This window comes from Stigmatopora argus, chromosome 10 (genome assembly GCF_051989625.1).
Source record: "Stigmatopora argus isolate UIUO_Sarg chromosome 10, RoL_Sarg_1.0, whole genome shotgun sequence".
In the NCBI taxonomy this organism is placed as follows: Eukaryota; Metazoa; Chordata; class Actinopteri; order Syngnathiformes; family Syngnathidae; genus Stigmatopora; species Stigmatopora argus.
The window spans coordinates 13214674-13222500 of NC_135396.1; the positions used below are offsets into that span (position 1 = coordinate 13214674).

The 7827-nt window shown below is 40.0% G+C and overlaps 2 protein-coding genes across 3 annotated transcripts in view; one reads left to right on the forward strand and one right to left on the reverse strand.

Annotated features, from left to right (window-relative positions):
* git1 (G protein-coupled receptor kinase interacting ArfGAP 1) overlaps window positions 1-7827 on the reverse strand; it is a 68780-nt gene that overhangs the window by 34374 nt on the left and 26579 nt on the right. The window lies entirely within an intron of this gene.
* ankrd13b (ankyrin repeat domain 13B) overlaps window positions 1-7827 on the forward strand; it is a 39451-nt gene that overhangs the window by 6529 nt on the left and 25095 nt on the right. The window lies entirely within an intron of this gene.

Below are 7827 nucleotides of genomic sequence, written 5' to 3' on the forward strand. Positions count from 1 at the left end.
TCCAGTTCTTTTAATCCATTTATAAAAAGTCTATCTAAGTTTATCTAAAATGGTCCGGCCCACATGAAATCGAGTTGACGTTAACGCGGCCCACGAACCAGTCTGACACCCCTGACCTACAGGGTAGGCTGCCCCTAGGTATGATTGTGAGCTTGAATGGTTGTCCATCTTCATGTGTCAGGGTGTTCTGCCTGGGCCTGCGTGGGTTTTCTCCACGTACTCTGGCTTCCTCCCACATTCCAAAAAACATGCATGGTAGGCTGATAGGATACTAAATTGCGCCTACGTATGAGTGTGAGAGTAAATGGTTGCCAGGCTCCTCGTGCCCTGCGATCGGCTATCCACCAGTTCAGGATGTCCCCCGCCTCTGGCCAGAAGTGAGCTGAGATAGGCTCTAGCACCCCCCGTGACCCTAGAGAGGATAAAGCGGTTCAGAAAATAAATGAATCTTCTGAAAGGCCTTTTTAGCATTCTTGTTCTTTAGCGTCCACTTTCTATGAAAATAAGGGATGACAGTGAATATAGTGCAGTGAAACGTTAAAACACAAAATATGGAGGAATGTATGTCAGCATTTGCACTTCGAGGCACATTTTATTTTCCTTATATCTCCAGCACTCAAGTTCACAACCCCCACCTTAAGTAAATCATGACTGTGATGCTTTTTCAATTTGTTCTTTGAGTTATTGCCCCTCGTTTGCTAGGCTCATACTCCTGTCTGAAGTCAGCGGCATGAATCAGTGTTTCATGGCTGTCTAGCATCTGTGTTGGTGGAGAAAAACCCATTTCATTCCTTTTTTTTCTTCCCCCATCAGCACTCGCTCCATCATCTGGGCCATGTGCAAACATTTGGGGGGAGAAATAACATTTTGCATCTATACGAACATCCTTCTGTGTGTGCGTGTGTAAGGCTTTTGAATGAAAGATTGATGTTGGCCTAAGTACCTGCCAAGCTGCATCGGGCCACGAACACAGTGAGTGAGGAAAAGAGGGTGCGGGGTAGTGGTAGAGAAGGAGCAGATGCCACAGCTAGAAATGCGTATCAATAATGCAGTCTTTGAGCTCACCACTGAGAAGGGAGTAAACGAAAATGGACGACAGGAAAGGGGGACAATTCAGACCGAATCCAACTGGAAAGATTCAACATTTACTTCAAAAGAAAGTTAGAAAGCATTATGGCCTGGACTTAATCAACCGTAATGTGAAAAATTACACTCATTACTCTCACAAGTGACTAAAGTTTCCTAGTATATATTTAGATACAAATGGACATTTTATTAATTCATTTTCTGTACAAGGGTGCTGTAGCTCATCCCAGCCAACTATGGGCAGCAGGCAAGGGACACCATGAAAATGGTTGCAGCAATGAACAACAAAAAACAAAAAAGAAACAAATGAGTATATAATAAACGAGTACGGTATTGTTGCCGTTTTCTCCAAGTGTGTATTGGGTGCTTTTCAACTCAAGATTGCTCTGTGACCGGTTATTTGGTCGCCGGACGTTTGGTCGCCCGGACGTTTGGTCGCCCGGACGTTTGGTCGCCCGGACGTTTGGTCGCCCGGACGTTTGGTCGCCCGGACCCAAACGTGCGGCGACCAAACGTCCGGTGACCAAAAGTCCGGAGAATAAACAAGGTAAAACAACACGGTCTACGCATCAGTCAAAGCCAACAATGGCCATGAGCAGTTTCACTGAGCGGACGTGTGAGTGTATAAGAGTTTGTATGTACATGCGTTGTCCCTTTAGGAAGCTACGTCAGTCAGGGTCTTAACAAGTTCTCCAACAAAACACAATAAAAGTACGGGCAATTTGGAGCTTTTCTTTAGCCTAATAATTAATAAGGCATTAAGTATGACTAAATAATAATTCACAGTTTGTATTTAGGGAATTTGAGCAACAATTTTAAATGGTAATTATCAATAACCTTCCGTGCGACCAAACGTCCGGCGACCAAAAGTCCAGCAACCAAAAGTCCGGCGACCAAATGACCAGAGTACCAGATTGCTCTATCATTTTTGCTCGTTAATGTTGTGTATATTTAGTTGACGGACATGGCATAACGGACATAACACGCTTATATATTTATTTATTCATTTATTTATTAACTTATTTATACCTATTTATTTGTCTAAAATATATTTTCCTGTGTCTGTATTCTCACCCTCTTGCTACTGTGACAATGAAATTTCCCGAATACGGGATAAATAAAGTTATCTAATCTAATCTAAGCACTGAGGCAGCATTGAGTGGTATTTTTGCCATAATAAACTTTCTAGAAGTTTAGTACATGCCCATGTAGAGATGTTAATTGCAGACCACTGCACATTCAAATGTTAACAGCCCATCAAAAGAAAAGATAAATGACTTTAATTCATCATCCCCAATGATATCAATTGGATCCCCCACCTTTACATCTTTTTACAGCCCAACTGATATTTGTTAGACTTGGTCCCCACCTCTCTTCCTCCATTACACTAAGCACTGGCTCCCCTCAAGGCTGTGTACTGAGTCCTCTTCTGTACTCCCTGTACACCTACGACTGTGCACCCACCCACCAGTCTAACGCCATCATCAAATTCGCTGACGACACCACTGTGGTCGGACTCATCTCAGGAGGGGATGAGTCGGCTTACAGAGATGAGGTCAACAATTTGTCTTCGTGGTGCTCGGTGAACAATCTCACACTGAACACCACGAAAACTAAAGAAATAATCTTGGACTTTCGCAAACACGGCACAGATCTGGCCCCACTCCTCATAAATGGAGTATGTGTAGACAGGGTCCAGTCCTTTAAATTCCTGGGGGTCCACGTCACGGACAAGCTCTCATGGTCTACAAACACCACGGCAGTGGTGAAGAAGGCTCAGACACGACTCCATTTCCTCAGGGTGCTCAGGAAGAACAACTTGGGCTCCAATCTTCTGAGAACCTTCTATAGAACCACTGTAGAGAGCATCCTGGCGTACGGCATCACAGTGTGGTACGCTGGAAGCACGGCGGCAGACAAAAAGGCCATGCAGAAAGTGATTAACACTGCCCAGAGGATTGTCGGCTGCTCTCTGCCCTCACTTGAAGACATTGCCAGCCCGCGTTACCTCAGCAGAGCCAAGCACATCATAGGGGACCCTTACCACCCTGGTCACAATCTGTTCCAGCTGCTGCCCTCTGGCAGACGCTATAGGTCCCACAAAGCTCGGACAAATAGGCTTAAGGATAGCTTTTTCCCCACATCCATCAGACATCTAAACTCGCGCTAACATACACACATTCCCTTCTGCGGCATATGAATACATGTTTGGTTGGTGATCTGCCGCCTCCTAGCTGACTTGAAGGAAGGTAAGTGGCAGACAGTGTGCGGTAATCGAGAGGTAAGCGACCTGTATGAAATCGCGAGGTAAGCGACCTGTATCCACAACAGCGGAATGACAAATTACAAGTCCGTAACTTACACTTATTTAGGTCTTTTGCCGACTAAACGTAGCTTATGGAGAAGCACCATCAATTTCGTCACACGCAGTTTCTGCGTGTGATGACAAGTAGGCTTTTTTGTGTTGTGGTAATGACGACATGGCCTATGTCCGATTATTATTATTATTATTATTATATATTTCAAAAGATTTGCACAACTAACATTCATGCGCAGTAAAACTTGTGTTTCAAGCTCCTGTTTTTACAATGTCCCAGTCTTCAATAATGTATCATAAATGAATAAATCTACGTGATGCTAAAACAGGAATAGAGTTGCACAATACAATTTTATTTTCGCTCCCAATACCGAAACAGTAAAAGAAGATTAATATAAACAGACTTTATCCCAGTAAAAAAAAATTAAATCACCTAGCTGATGTTTGCCACGAAATAAATAGTCTAAAACTTGAGACTTAAATTGCTCTCAAAGGCTCAAAATATTGTTTGATTACATTTGCAGATTTTCTTAGCTCAAGTGCTAAGCACTTAGTATGCTAGCTGAGCATTCAAATTCACGAGCCTAATAAATCCTTATAGATGATTATGCCAATGTCAGTATTCATCAAACGTTAACTCTGCTAAATGGAGACATTCATCATCACTTACCAGATTATACTTTTAGAATAAAAATTCACCTCCTAGGCTCAAAACACCAGAGGACTTGACCATCTTTCAGTTTATAATAAAATACTCAATAACTTTTAGCATTTTTTTAAATCTCTCTCTTCTATGTTTTCATTTTTAAATTTGACCTATTTTTAAATGTTGCAACACATGTCGCATGTTGGTGGCCCCCAAATAAATGGAACAACCCAATTTCCAGGTTGGATAGCATGAATGTGACATAATCAAATACCCAAATAACACAGTTATTATAAGCCACAAAGCTTTTTATCGAATCCAATATTAGTTACCTAACTCGAGAGGCAAAAGAAGGACCAGCTTTATTTGAGATTTGGATGGATTGTCCATTAATACAATTTATTAACTGTAATTATGAAATAGAAGCCTACCGTATTTTCATGACTATAAGGCACACATAAGTCTTAATTTTTTTCCAAAATAGACAGGGCGCCTTATAAAGCGCGTTATATATGGACCAATACTAAAATTGTTATCACGATAAAATAAAATAAATCAGTTGATTGGGTACACCATCCTCTACAGCTCTCACAACTACGGCAAGCAGCCCCCGACTCTACTATTTTCCCCGTATTAAAAAGTACTGCGCAGTGACTGCTGGGATATGTAGTCCTTTTGTCAATACACCCAATGGATTGTGGCCTGTATACATCGACATCAACACAGCTTTACGAAGCATGGAAAGCAGCGTTGGAATAGTTACGCTAGCTACTAGCTAGCTACTATTTGCGAATGGATTGTGGCCGCCTGGACGAACGTACAAAACTCAGCGTTTTTGATGACTCATTTTGACAATTGTTCAATTTGGACACAGAAAATTAGGACTTTGATGGATTTGTGGGTGATGGTGACGTGTGTACATTGTAAAATGGCTAAATAAAGTACAACCGAACTCAGTTTTGCTTCCGTTGCCTCTTTAAAAACGTGTTTTTAGCGTGTGGGTGTAGTGTGTATGTTTAAGCTGGTGTATGTTTTGCCATGCCTGGCTGCGTCTATAAAAACGGTGCGTCCTGTGTGTGTAAAATACAGAAATAGCACTCATTATTGACACTGCGGCTAAAAATATGATGCGCCATATAGTCGTGAAAATACGGTACTTAGATTATCTGCATGTCTCTAAGGTAATAGTTACCTTTTGGTATACGTATTCATAAACATTTTTTTTTATATTTGACCATTCTTCTTGGTATTTGATGCATGTGTGCTTTTCTTGCTGACAAGAAAGAAACTGCTGGCTGCATTCAGTCAATAACACTAATTAGAAGTTAAAAGCCCCTGGATTACTCAAGTTAAGACATTTCAGAATCTTTAGCACTGCTTACTAAAAGTTTGACATAAAAGCCACAATTCATAGTTTACATCAGGTGAGAGCCCAGTGGACGAGTGATTAGGGCATCGGTCTCACAGTTCCGAGATTGAGGGTTCAATGCCGGGTTCTGACCTTCCTCATATGGGATTTGCACGTTTTCTCCGGGTCCTCCAGTTTCCTCCCACATCCCAAAACATGCACAGGAGGCTGATATGAGTGTCAAGTCTGTCTTTTTGTGTCCTATGATCCATGATTGGATGGCCAAGTTCAGTGCCCGTAGTTGGCTGGGATAGGCTCTAGTACCCCCCGAGAGTATAAGCGGTACGGAAAATGAATTAATTGTTACCTCAGACCAAAAAAAGCAATACTCCTGATACTCCATATAGCGTCGCAGTTCATATTCTTCTATGTAAGTCAGTCAACTATCGGTTTGCCTTTGACAAAGGCACTAAATCTTAACAGGCTCACATGGAAAGTTTTATAAAATGAATGCTTAACAATGCATGTGTCGCAGCATCCTGCTCGCTGTCAATTATGCCAGTTTAGCTAAAAATAGGCACCGGTTATTTGTGGGCCAACAAAAAGCTCACATAAATTCAAAGAATATTTCAAGCCTAAATATATCTCATTCACAATTTATGTTGTCAATAAATATTTCTGCGATAGGTTTTAAAAATAAAAAAGAAGCCTTCCTCCCTCTTTTTTTCTTTTTGTTGTTAATTCTGTGAAGAAAAAAATAAAAACACCCCAGACCAGTTTTGCTCAGAAGATGTTTTAGCAGCTAAATAAATGTCCTAATTTCCGAGGGCTTTTTATTTTTGTTTCAATCACTGTCTCCTGAAGAGCTACATTTGTATTTTTCTGTGTTTCAAACAAAGTTCTAGTGGTTGATCAAATGGCAAGCCAAGGATTTTTTTATTGCTCACTAGTGGGTAACTCGTAACTTTCAGTCACAACAATTCAGCAGTTAATGAAATGGCCCTAATACAAAACATGCTACTTAGATATCGAGCTTAGCTTTTAAGATGATCAGTTCATGAATGATGGAAAGGTAAGAATAAAAAAAATACTTAAGTGATGACTTAACAGGTCTTTAGCCTGTGAAAACAAAGAGTAGCAGGCAATTCATTATTTCCACATTTTCCCTTTTAAAAAAAAATCTTGAAAATTGTCGTCTGTTCATTTGATTTAAAAAAAAAAGCTTATTCAGTCTATATGGAGAAAATCCATGCAACCTTGACATAGGAAGACATAATGCAACACTTAAATCCCAGAACTCTAACCAGTAGTCTATTATTCTGCCCTTTCCATTGTATATGTTATTCCAAACAATATTGTATAATAGACATATTGCACTTGTCTTTCTCTGTCTTCCCGCATTTCTTTTTATCTTTCCCAGCATCAATTCATCTGGGTCCCCCCTCAGGCCCTGCATGTCTCTCCAGCTCAACCCTAAACCTTTCCGCCCTGGTATCCATAGTAATTGAAATGAAGTACAGCTATAAAATAGGCTTAAAGTGGTAATCGCCTGCACTAAGACATGGGTCAAATAAATGGTTGGTTGGCTTTGAGACAAAGGGGTAGATTCAAAAAATGGTCTTCTGGTACAAACCCATTGCAAAGCTTATTCTTACACAAAGATTTGGTATCTGATCTACTAACTGGCTGCACCGAGAATTGCATCTGCAAAATGAGCTTAATTGCACTCTGGCCCATTACAAGGGGAGCCTATACAATTAAATGATGCATTTCTGCGTCATTTGGTTTTAGTACACCATGCCAATTGGTGATTTTGGTTTGTTTTTTGGTTTTCTTTTCCCAAGCTTTAAATGTAATGGTAAACCAGATGAGTAAATCAAGTATGTTCAATTTCCTTGATGTGGAACACTTCTCAACATTAGCGAAGCAATGCAATAATTTATTTTGTACTCGTGTTTATTTGTGTTACATAAACAGTTCCACTTTTTTTCACTGCTATTTTTCCATAACAAGTTTTTCCATAACTCTTGAAACCATCAAAATTCGCTTTTTCATCATACTGGTTGCCAACGACAAGCTCAGTCTGATAGATGTGAAGATCTTGCATTTTAATGCCCACCATTTCTTACTATATGAGACACTAAGTCCCAATATATTTACCAAAGTCCCAAATATTTATTTTATTTTATCAGAAATGAAGAACATACTTTCTTTAAAGTAAAAATAGTTCAATGGAGAAGAAGAGGCTAAATAGCCAATTGATAGTGTAATAGAGTTTTTTGGATAACTATAGCCTACAAAAACAGTCTTTCAGTAATCAGAGTGGGGAAAAAACAGTGTTTCGGTAATCATAGTGAAAGAAAAACATTCTTTCGGTAATCAGAGTGAAAAAAAAAACAGTGTTTCAGTAATCAGAGTGAAAAAAATACC